Source organism: Lissotriton helveticus, chromosome 2_2, assembly GCF_964261635.1.
Source record: "Lissotriton helveticus chromosome 2_2, aLisHel1.1, whole genome shotgun sequence".
NCBI classification, from domain to species: domain Eukaryota; kingdom Metazoa; phylum Chordata; class Amphibia; order Caudata; family Salamandridae; genus Lissotriton; species Lissotriton helveticus.
Genome location: NC_136060.1, coordinates 124,509,836 through 124,521,457, shown reverse-complemented (window position 1 = coordinate 124,521,457; position 11,622 = coordinate 124,509,836). Strand labels below are relative to the sequence as shown.

Genomic DNA, 11,622 nt, shown 5'->3' with positions numbered 1-11,622 from the left:
AGGTCAAAGTCACTTTGAAAATACATGTGTGCCAGCCCGTGCCAGTCGGAAACACAAAGAGGGGAAAGCATGCTGTGTGCCCCCTCCCCCATCAGACACTAGAAACAGGATCCTTCTGTAAATGTTTACAATTGTGGGTGATGTATGATGTGGGAAGGCTAACAAATCACCCCCTGAAAGCTTAAGCAAGCAGGCATCACATGAAGGCCAGGGGGACACATGTTTACACGATACCATCCTCGTGTTTTCAAAGGGACCCCTCACCAGATGCGGTCTTTCGAAATCTCAGAATGGACGTGTCGTGTTGTTGAGCGGACATGCTCCCCAACGGCGCAGGAGAAAGTGTGTCACTTTCATGTTAGTTCTTAAAGGAGGCTGTTTGAAAGGGGGAATTAGTCGAGAGTATTTTGCACAGTGAATGTATGTGTGCTTGCTATATAGAAACAATCACATGGGCACAGCAAGGTACAAAGGCTTGTAGATGAAAATAATAACAAACATATTTATGGCGTCTCTTGATAATGTTTCTATTTCTGAGAGTTGCAGGGTGGGGTACCCCAGTAACCTCTGCCAACGGGTGGGTAGGCTGACAAATAACACTTTGTGCCCTATGGGATATGCTAATAGTTTAAATCATTAATGTCTGCCATGTTATTCTCCCTGCATTTATTTTAGAATCAAACACTTTGTCTGGTCAATAGTGAGTTTTTGGCAAGTTTTAATGTTGCATATTTGAAGGTAGGTTACTTGCTAAACTTAATTTTAATTCAAGAGTGCTCCAATGCACCAGTGTCTTGAATTACTGCGTTAAATGGCGCTCGCTTACTCAATTGGGGTATCTTGAGGATGATCTGAAAGGCTGCCAGTAACCCAGCAGAGCAGTCAAAGAGGGCATACGTTCGACATGTATTGGGAGACCATTCTAAATAATGCACCCAGCACCAAGAAGGCCCTCTTTCTTATAAGATGCAAATAGGGATTATGGTACGAGATAAAGACACACAATTACAACATTGTCCAAAATAAAGGGCAATCACTTTTCAATTGAGAGGCATACTTGGGTGTGACTGGCAGCTGGCATTCAGAGGGTATATATAACAATGTGAGGACTGCGAGGCCTTTGTGAATCCTCATCCAGATGTCAAACCTTCATCATCTTCATCTCTCATTTCTCCACCTCCAGGTCACCTGCCTCCTCGTCCTTCTTCTATTGCTAGTATGCAAACTCAGGGGAGATTCACATATCCACAAGGTCATGGTCAGGAGAGCACAGCGATCCCAGTCAGGTGTGTCTGGACGTCGGTCTGTGAGAATAGTATGTGCGCCAGCTGATGAAGAAGCAGTCCAGGAATATTTTGAGCATTAAATTCAGGGTGCATGCAAAACCCTAGAGGAAGCCAGGTAGGTGGAACGCAATTCAATGGTTATGCCATGAAGACTGGATTATACCTGACCGACTGGAAGTAATCAACCTGTCCACTATGACACAATACTAACTAGACTGGCATGCTGTATCGAGAGAGATCTGCCTCACATTGCAGATCACTGGAGGATTTTGATGTATACAGGTCCAAACTGCCTATTTATAGTTAGGATTGCATGTCATCTTATAGCTGAGAACTACTTATAACACTACTTATAACAACCACACTCAAGGTGACTGCAACAAACCCCAACCTGGCTGATCTCGGTCTCTCGCATCCCTCCATAGAATGTGCAGTTGTATAGTGTCCTGTTGCTGCAGTCATTTGTAAAAAAAAAAAAAGAAAATAAAAATGAAAATACATAATGTACTAGATGCATATATTATATGTAAGATATTTAAAAAATATGTTTTTCAATGGTGAAATCTGAAAAGGAAAAATGATATTAATATTGACTCCTGCCTAATGTTTGAAGACGTCATTTTGGGCACAGAAGACCCAATTCTATTTTTTTTTGTGCAAAATGAAAGGTACCTTATTTCGACATCAGTGATTCCGAAATGCAACAAATCAAATAATCACGCGCAGCAGGCGTACAAGCACCCAAACATTGTGGATTAAGAAGTGTTGAAGAAATACTAATGAACCTTTGTGCCTGGCATAAGATAGTCACCAACTTAAATTGATTTGCATAATTTATTTTAATGGCCTCCCCTACCCTACCTTGATAATTGTCTTTTAATTTGGGTATAATCTACTTTAGAAAAGCAGATTCATAATAAAGATAGATGTTCTCACAAGAGTGGGCACACAGCAAGAACTGCTATGATTTCAGACTACTCCCATTTGCATTAGCCCCCAGCATATATACAACGGCAAGGGAAATAGATATATAAATAGCTGTAGTCTGGCAATATTGTTGCTGCAAGTAAAACCCTGTAGACATCTTGATAATGAATTCAATGTTGATTGGGGGCCATAGCCGACTGTCTTTTAGGCAAAGCAGCAGTTTTTGAAGATGATGTCAGTGAACAGGGGAAGCCAGTGGACATATCTGAACATTTGTGCGTTTCTAGTGAATCTCCGAAGACAATGGACGAGTCAATCCGCAGCATGAAGAAATCTTTTCCCAGGCATCGTTGGGTCTCTGGGATGATGGATACTAAAACTCTGCCTTTATCAAGGTAATTCAAAGCCAACACCTGAACAGCCATTTTGAAGTTGTTTTATGGTATGAATATGAGCAGGGAAAGTATTTGCAAGGCAGTTTTGTGCATGATGTGCACAATGAAGTTAAGAATATGCATGATGTGCATCATGAAGATAAGAATGCTATCAATGTGAAAGCCCAGAGACTTGGCATGATAGGCAAGTCATGATGTAAAGGAGTCCAGATTCATCTTATTGAGAAGTTCATGGACTTTGTATTGCTTCCTAGTATTAGCGATGATAATCACACCAATCTTGTTTGGGTTCAACTTGACATAGGCTTTGGACAACAAGGCTTGGGGCTGGTAAGGCAATTTCTCATCAGCTGGTGTGCTGACTAAAGGTGATCTTCTGGAAGGGATAGGCATCTTCAGAATACTATCGGATACTCTAAAGTAGGCTTCTCCAACGAGAAGGTTGCTAGCTACTGGTAGCTCTCTAGCTACCTATAAGTAACTCTCATGTGTCCAGGCCAGCCCACGAAATAAGAAGCTTTTGCTTGACTGAATTAACGCATGCATAACAAAATTGGAAAGTGTGTATTTAAGATGAAAATGGGTGTATTTTCAGAACCGATAACTAATGCTTGATTTTCCAAAATATATTTAAAGTGATATTTGAGTGATAAATCATGTGGCACTGGGAAAGTCAATTACTGATATTATTACCCTGGTGCCAGAGGCATTTAAGATATGGCTGTTACATTTCAGGCCTTTTTCCCCATTACTGCTTGCAATCCTGCCTGATGCACTGCAGTGATACTACAGGATATTTTACATAGTGTGGCCACTAACATAATTTTGTCTGATGTGGTCACTATTACAACATTAATGACATTAGCAGCTCGGAATGATTTTTATTGATCATAAGTAGCTTTTAAAACAGAAAAGATTAGAGATGCCTGGCATCAATTTACAAGTTGTAGAAGATGATGCCATGTGAGAAGGTGAATGCTAAGGATATAAGTTCAGATGAGAACTCATCTTGACCAATTGGTTTGTAATCTTTATGTATGATTCAGACCACTGAAGACCAATGCACTAAAACCCATTCTGAGTGCCAGAATATCAACCAAGGCTTGATGTCTAAAATTGTGGAGGTCTTCAGGGAAGGCAAATAAGACTCAAAGGGAGGGGTTTCAGTTGGCTGCAAACTGAGAAAATTATCAGCTAGTTGAAAGGTCACGGCAGCTCATCAAGGCCTGCAGATGGACTGTTAGCGATGCAGGAAGGTTCTGGATTTGAATGATCACAGAGAAGGGTTCCAACAAGCTCTTTGAGGGATTTTCCTATGAATGGGAGGTGTGACTATGCAGCATTTAGCAAAGTCATCTGCCCAGACATGAGACTATTTGGAAAAGCACCTAAAGAAGGAATATTTTGATGATAGTCAGTCCCTTGAGGTGTTTCAACAGATACATCATCATTACATACAAAAGGATGATTTTTTTCAAAGGATTGGAGCATTCTTGCCAGGTCTACAGCAGAAATGGCAAGGAACATAGGCCATTTGTGTATGTTGAATAGTGGAATTGATGTGAGCATGTCAAAGGTTTCTGTTCTGTCAACATGCTGTTGTAGCGCATCTGTCTTCCCTAGAACTTGTTGATGTCAGATAATTTCATGTTAGAGGGGGCAACTGTGGGGAGAGTTGTTGGTTTCTTGCCAAAATTCAGAAATACAGATCTTGTTATTAGGAATCATAATTTTTCATATGGAGTTACATTTTTCGTATGTTCCAGAACAGATTTTGGGAATTAGAACACAATTTTTGCTTTAATTTATTTTAATGTTTCTTTGATGTCAAGACTGGCCTTGATTATTGGAATGTTGCTTCTGAAGATGTTTAAAGATTGGTGATTATCCAGTCTCACATCATTTACTCAACTCAATATACTTTAAGGTGATGTATGATTCACCAAATTTGTGACGGTTATCACAGAGGTGGCATTTAATGCAATTAACTTGAACATTCAAGCTGAGCCATGTTGTACAGCAGTGCAGAATGGTTGAAAGTAAAAATAAAAGTCTCTATGATGCTGCCAGTACTGCTGTACAATATGGCTAAAAACTACATTGATTAATTCAATAGATCTCACATAGGCGATGCCTTTTGGGTTTGCCAAAGCTTGTTTTTTGTTGTTTTGTTTTTTAAACTGCCCAATATACCCTTAGCATGTTTACAAATTCACCAGACTGAAATGTAGTAAGTTGCTGGGCTGGAGACCCTTACAAGGTACATGTAGTTTTATATAATTTTATTTTTCAGTGGAGTATTTAATATTGTCAATTCATTTACAATATTAGATACGTTTTCAAGGGTGGAAAGGCACCAAATCAATTTTTAACAATTGATAACTTTATTTCGGTCAATGACCATAAAAGTGCATGTAAAATACAAACCAGCACAAATTGTTAAAACAATAAATAATCATTAGACTTTTAAGAAGAGAATTAAACTGGGAGTTATCAATGAAGAGGAACGATAACATTTCATAATTACTAACATTTAGGTTAAAAATGTTTGTCTCCTACGCCACATACTGAATAGGTATCAAGATACAGCAAACACAATGGGGGGATGGGTGTCATAAGTCAATATTCTACATGCCTGGATAAAATGCAGAAATTTGAGGTTCTTACAAATTGGAATCAACCAACATTTTCTAATTGCAGAATAAGCAGGACAAAAAAACAAAACATGTGGTACATTTTCAATTTTGTAATCACAGGCAGGGCAACCTTCAATATTAGTTTTGGACCATTTAGTAGTAAATGACCTAATTGGTAAAGTGCCGTGCCTTAACTGAAGGTACAGCTTTCTAGCAAGAGGGGGTTCAATTACATCCATGAATTTCTCGTTTTTGCATTCCGATTTAACCAAGAGGAACTCAGACGTTAGCCTGCCCATAGTTGTAGAGCTCAGAAGTGTTTGGAAATTCTGCATACGTATCAGAGCATGGAGTTCTCGTTTAGGTATCCCAGGGCAAAAAGTCTCTGGTTTTTCCCACAAGTCCGGGAGACCCAGCCGGATACTGTCTGCCCTAATATGCTCCAACCACGGTATCTTTTTGCATTTAAGAGAAATCCAAATCTCAGATAGTTCTGCTCTATAGGCGGCCAATTCTGGAACTGACCACAACCTCTTCCAGTACATAATTGGTCTTGCACTCACAATTTCCTCTATTGGCTCCATTCCAAGGTCCATTCTGAGGGGGGTCAAGGGAGTACTAGCCGGTAATCCAACTAGATTCCTCATGAAGGTTTGTTCCACCCTTGAAAGGGTTGATATATGTTTGTGCCCCCAAAGCTCCGCCCCATAGATTACTGCAGTTCTAACCTGGCGACAGTATATTTCCAAGGCCGAGGACACCGGCTTGAATGTTGACCCCCTTGATTACTTTGCTAATACCCCCCAGTAACTGTAGTAGTTTTAATTTCGACTTGGCAATCTGTGTGTTCCACTCAAAGTTCTCTGTAAGGGTAACACCCAAATAAACAAATGTCTCGACCCTCTCAAGGGGAATACCATGTAGGACCGGGTTTGGGCATGTCCACTTCGGGGGATTGAATATCATGAACTTTGTTTTTTCCAGGTTGATTTCCAATCCCCGGAGCACACAGAACTCTACAAAACCATCAAGTGTTTTTTGGATGCCCGACGATGTTTTAGACAACAACAGAGTGTCGTCTGCAAACATCAAAGCGGACACCCTCCCCGTGGCCAGTTTGGGGGCATCATTATCTACCACACCATTCAGATGGTCCACAAGTCCATTAATGTAAAGGCTGAATAACGTGGGAGCCAATACGCACCCTTGGCGAACCCCTTTTTGGACAGGAAATTGGTCCGTGAGGTCGCCATGCCTACCACACCTTACCTGGGCATAGTTGTTTGTATGGAGCCTAGACAAAATGGACAGCAGATAAGACGGAAGTCCTAGATCTGCCAGTACCTTCCACAATTTCGCTCGAGGAACTAAATCAAAAGCTGCCCGCAGGTCCACGAAGACAAGGTAGAGGCTGCCACCCTCCACCTTTGCTACCTTCCAATACAGGACCTGCAGGCGAAATATCTGATCTAAGGTGGAAGTGCCGGACCTAAAGCCTGCCTGGAATGTGTTTAGAATCTCATTCTCATCGATCCATCCAAGAATCCTGTCAAGGATTATCCTCCCCATTAGAAGAGGTGTGGCGCCGCGGCCAGGGCGACTGACGCTGGAATCTGGGGACCACGGTTCGATCCCCGGCTCCGGCGGCAGGTCAGCCCAGCACCATGTGACTCTGGGCAATAGCTCGCTTAATCTTCCCGACGGCCCCCAGCGCCTAGAGACCCTTACGGGTGATTGCGCGCTTTACAAATGTGGACTTTACTTACTTTACTTTACATTAGCTTTTGTGATGTGTCAATTAAGCTAATTGGTCTATAGTTCGAGGGGGTAAGCGGACAACCCTTTTTAAGAATTGGCACGATCTCAGCCCCCAGCCAAGTAGGGGGCAAGTCTGCACCCTGAAGAACCCCGTTAAATAGAAAGACTAGGTAAGGGGCCCAAATTTTGGGCTGTGTTCGAAATAGATCACCTGGCAATTTATCTAACCCAGGGGCCTTATTGAGAAGCAGTTTACCTATTGCTGCCTCAACCTCTTTTAGTGTAAAAAGTTCAACCTGGGGGTGAAGACTGGGGACTCTAGTCATCCTTCCACACTCTTCAGGTCCAAAATTATTTAAAATGTGTTGGAATTCAGAACTATAACAAGTTGAGGTATCAATCGCAGGGATTCCGTATAGGCCGCCAAAATGCCTTTCCCAAATTGTCGGGGCAATATTATGGCTAGGCACAGAGTTAAGGCCATGAAGGCCAGTTGCAACAATATACCAGAATAATTTGGAGTCCCTAGAGGTAAGTGCAGCTCCCAACTCCTCCCACAGGAGAACCTCCCGTTCCCTCTTAGCGTCACAAATTGCCTTTTTATACAGAGTACGTTGAACCTTAATAGCTCCAACGTCATTAGTTTTTAATACTGATAACAGGGCTTTTTTGGACTTACGACATGAGGCGTTAAACCACAAATGCTTATTTGCCCGGGGCTGGCTAGTCCTTACCAAAGGGCAAAGGGTATCCTTTAGACTGGCCACCAATTGATTATGTATGGCTGTGGCCCTTCCCATACAATCAGGATCCCCATTTCAGCAATAAATGGAATGACGGTCTCATACAGGTCAGCAAGTTTGGCCGGGGAGTCCTGAAAGTCTGGCCATTTAACCCTGCGCCTACAATTGGTGATTATTAATGGTTGTGGAGCACTTTTTTGGGAAGGTGGTGGATAATTTAACCCAAAACTCCCCGGTTTAAGAGAAAGAACTAAGGCATTATGGTCGCTATCATACCTGTCGACAACCCTAAACTCAAGCAACCTATCCCAGTGCCTGGCTTCCATGAATATGTAATCAATCACAGAAGTCTGATTTAATCGATTGAAGGTAATTCTCCCAGGCCTGTCAGTCTTCACCCTCCCATTGCATGCTCGTAATGAAGTGACTAGGGCCAATGACTGCAGTTGTAAAACAAGTGGGGTCCAAGCCTTGACCTGAGGGATCAGCGGATCCGGTATAGACCACAGCAAATCAACTTCATCTGGGTCACCCAGACTCGGGTCCACAAGAGGCTCAAAATGACAATTGAAATCTCCACACAAAATTATCACAGTGGAAGAATCAATCATCTGTATAAATTTTAATAAAGTTTCTATAGCCTCAGACTCCAAGCCCCGCCTAACTGGCCTCGAGTATACATAAATTAAGGCTATCTTTTGCCTATTTTGCGTGGTTAGGAGTACGCACTGGACATCTAAGGAGTTAGTATTAATATGCGTTGCCTGAACCCCCAAATGGGTGCCAACCCAGATGGACAACCCACCCGATGGCCTTCCACGACCGCCCATAGTTGCTAAAATATTAAAAGTTGCAAAACCAGGGACTCTACTTTCTTTTAACGCCCAGGTTTCCTGTAGCATGCAAATATCATGTAAGGACATAAAGGAACCCCAAGCTGAAATGGGCAGTTTGCTCTTCAATCCCGCAACATTCCAGGAAAGAATTTTGATTTCAGAGTCAGCTGGACCTTGCTTGATCAGCGCACCATCCCAGGGACCAGAGGGTTCACTAATTGCATTAATACTCACATCCACCATTTCCTCTGTTTCACCGCTTAGTGTAACTCGGTCAGCATGGGGAATAGTGGGTGGAGGTTGAGATACCTGTTCCGATACCAGGGGTTTAGCTATAGTACTATGGTTGACAAATGCCTCAGTTTCTTCAGTAGTGGGCAGAGGACTGCCGGGGAACCCAATCTGTCAATCACAGTCGTCGATGCTAATGAGTGCATTGAATCTGTTCGTCACCTCCAATGGGGTAAGCGGGCCCGATGGGCCTGTCCACCTAGTTCTGTGTTGCCTAGGAGGAACAGTATCCCACCCAAGTACTCTATCAGGGGCCATGGGGTAGGATGCATGGGGCATATATCGTTTTTTAAAAGGTATAGGACGATTAGATTGGTGGCAGGCCAAAGCCCCAAGATGCATTGTAGGAACCACTAAGGGTCTTGGGTAAAAATACGTCAGATCTTTGGGAATGATAGAGTTGCTACCAATACCTGGGAACCTTCCTAAAATGTATCTGACAGCTCCACGGTCTCTAAAATTGACAACAATAATGTCCCCCTCAATGTCCTTGACACTGTTTCCCAACCAGGGGAGACGCCGAATGTGCAGGATCTCACCGTTTATGTTATAGGGGAGTGGTCTATGCTGTCTGAGCCAGTATATGACTTTATGTTTTAGCTGATAGAAATCCTCCCTTTTACCATCTACCAGTGTTGGAACTCCCGTAAGGACCACCACATACGGTACCGCTTCTGGAGGCAATTCCACTGGGCGTCCCTTAGGCTTATCTACCCTGACTGGGCTATTACTACTCCTCCCATCTTGTACAATTCCTAGGTGGGCTGGTTTATTTCCCATCTGGTCCTCTCTCACAACGTTCTGCACTGGTTTATGTACCAATTTAGGAGGAGTTGCCCTCTGTTGTTCATGGGTAGTTGGTTTAACAATTTTAGTTACCTCCTTGTAAGAGTTAAAGTTTGGGGGTGATGCAGGAATTGAACATAACAGTTCTGGCTTCCCTAAGTCCTTAATTAGCCCTGTATTTATACTAATTGCCTGCTCTAAGATCCCCAACCTTTGCTCCAATTCTTTTAGTCTTTCTACAATCGAGAGAATATGGGATCTAATGAGCTGTGCCATGCTTCCTAATAAAGCAGGACACAGTGTTTCATTTGCCGGGAGGAGTGGTGGAGTAGCTAAGCCTACCGTATTGACTACCTTCGGTGTAGGGATTTTAGAGGTTTTACCAAAGTCAGCGTGACTAGTCTTAGTTCTCAACGGGTCACTCCTCCTCTTTCGCCTTTTCCGTGGCGGTGAGCCCTGCACTTTGGATGTCTCTTTTTTTGGGGCCTTTTTTTGAGTTACCTCAGCTACTAATGGGGGCGACTCAGATAGTGCTTCTACCAATTCAATTGAATTGCTAATGAGGGGGGAGGTGTTAGTTGGCTGGACTGTGGGCATATCGGGTAAAGGAATTGTCTCGCGAAATAGCAATGGAATACTATCTAAATGCGAGATATCAGGGTCCTCATGTAAAGTAATGGAAGTCATATGCACTGTTGTAGCTGACTGTTGAGGATCCAAGGAAGAGCGAGAGCCTTTGATAGATTCAACCGAGCGGCGACGCTCAGCCCGGCGCTCGGCTAGTGCATGCTCCCTGTCAGTATCTAAAGATGCCCTCAGGAAATAGCTGTCTAGAGTTCCTCTATTTGGCCCCCCTACTAACATAGATGTACCTTTAATGGGACTCAAGGCCATTGTGGCCATGGGGCACCAACTCAAAAAAATGTGTTTTCATGCAGGTATGTGATAACTTCCACTGGCATAACTCCGTATAGACTTAACCAAAAGGCTTCTGGTGTTGTAGATCTGCAAAAATATCCAAGACGTGTTTAATTGACATTTCAGTAATGTAATATATAAAAGTACATAAATGATGGATTGGAAGAAACTCAGGGACTGATTTAGAATATGGCAAACACAACAAAATACAACAGAGTACCCTGTATGCCAAACTCTTGGTCCGCCTGCCTCATAGTGGAGTGGTGTGGCTCACTGATTAAAGGCGGCAGACCCGGAAGCAGAGGACGGCCCGGGACCAGGGTTCAATTCCCGACGCGGCAGGGTCGTGGACCAGGGTCAGCGGACTCGATAATTCTCGCCTCGGTGCCTACTCTAACCAGGGATCACACTCGGCAACTCTGGGCATTAGCTTGCCTCATCTCCACAACGGCCCCCCACATACGCCGGGGATGCCTGGTTTCACCCTGGAGATACCCAGTAGGGTCCATCTCACAGGGAAAGCCAGGACGGGTTCCCCAGCGGTCTACAGCGCGGAGATACCCCATGTGGGGTGATTCATGCGCTTTACAAGACATCATTACATTACATTACATTACATTACATTACATATAGAGATGACCAGATCCTTGGTTTTCAACATTGTGGGCTCAATCTTCAGAAAGCTTCTTCCAATCGCCTGACGGAGTAAGGGTAATCGGACATTGCACTGTTCAACCTATTTAGGGTGGATGGTGTAATGTTCTTTTTTTCTGTCTGTCATTGGCAAGAAGAACAAACCTATAGAGTCCCGATACCCAGGGAGGAAGCTCTGTGTATGGGGGACTCTGTAGTTTTTAATTTTTCAGAAGCAAGCGTCCACTTTGTGAAGAACAAAAACTTTGGAAAAGTGTGATGAGCAGCCTCAAAACCAATGGCTACTCTCCACCAAACATTTTGTATCTTGAAAGGATCTGCCGTAACAGCGGTTCTTTTAACTGTACAGAGATGACCACTGGGCTAGAAGTCATCATCTGTGGTAAAAGAAC

General features: G+C 43.2%; 1 long non-coding RNA gene across 1 annotated transcript in view; it reads left to right on the top strand.

The window, feature by feature from the left end:
* The first annotated feature begins 210 nt into the window (after window positions 1–210).
* LOC144821758 (uncharacterized) overlaps window positions 211–11,622 on the top strand; it is a 74,366-nt gene continuing 62,954 nt past the window's right edge. Inside the window, exons 1-3 of the long non-coding RNA XR_013608423.1 lie at window positions 211–342; window positions 1,184–1,401; window positions 2,407–2,608. This is a non-coding gene — a long non-coding RNA (uncharacterized LOC144821758). The remainder of the gene's footprint in view (window positions 343–1,183; window positions 1,402–2,406; window positions 2,609–11,622) is intronic.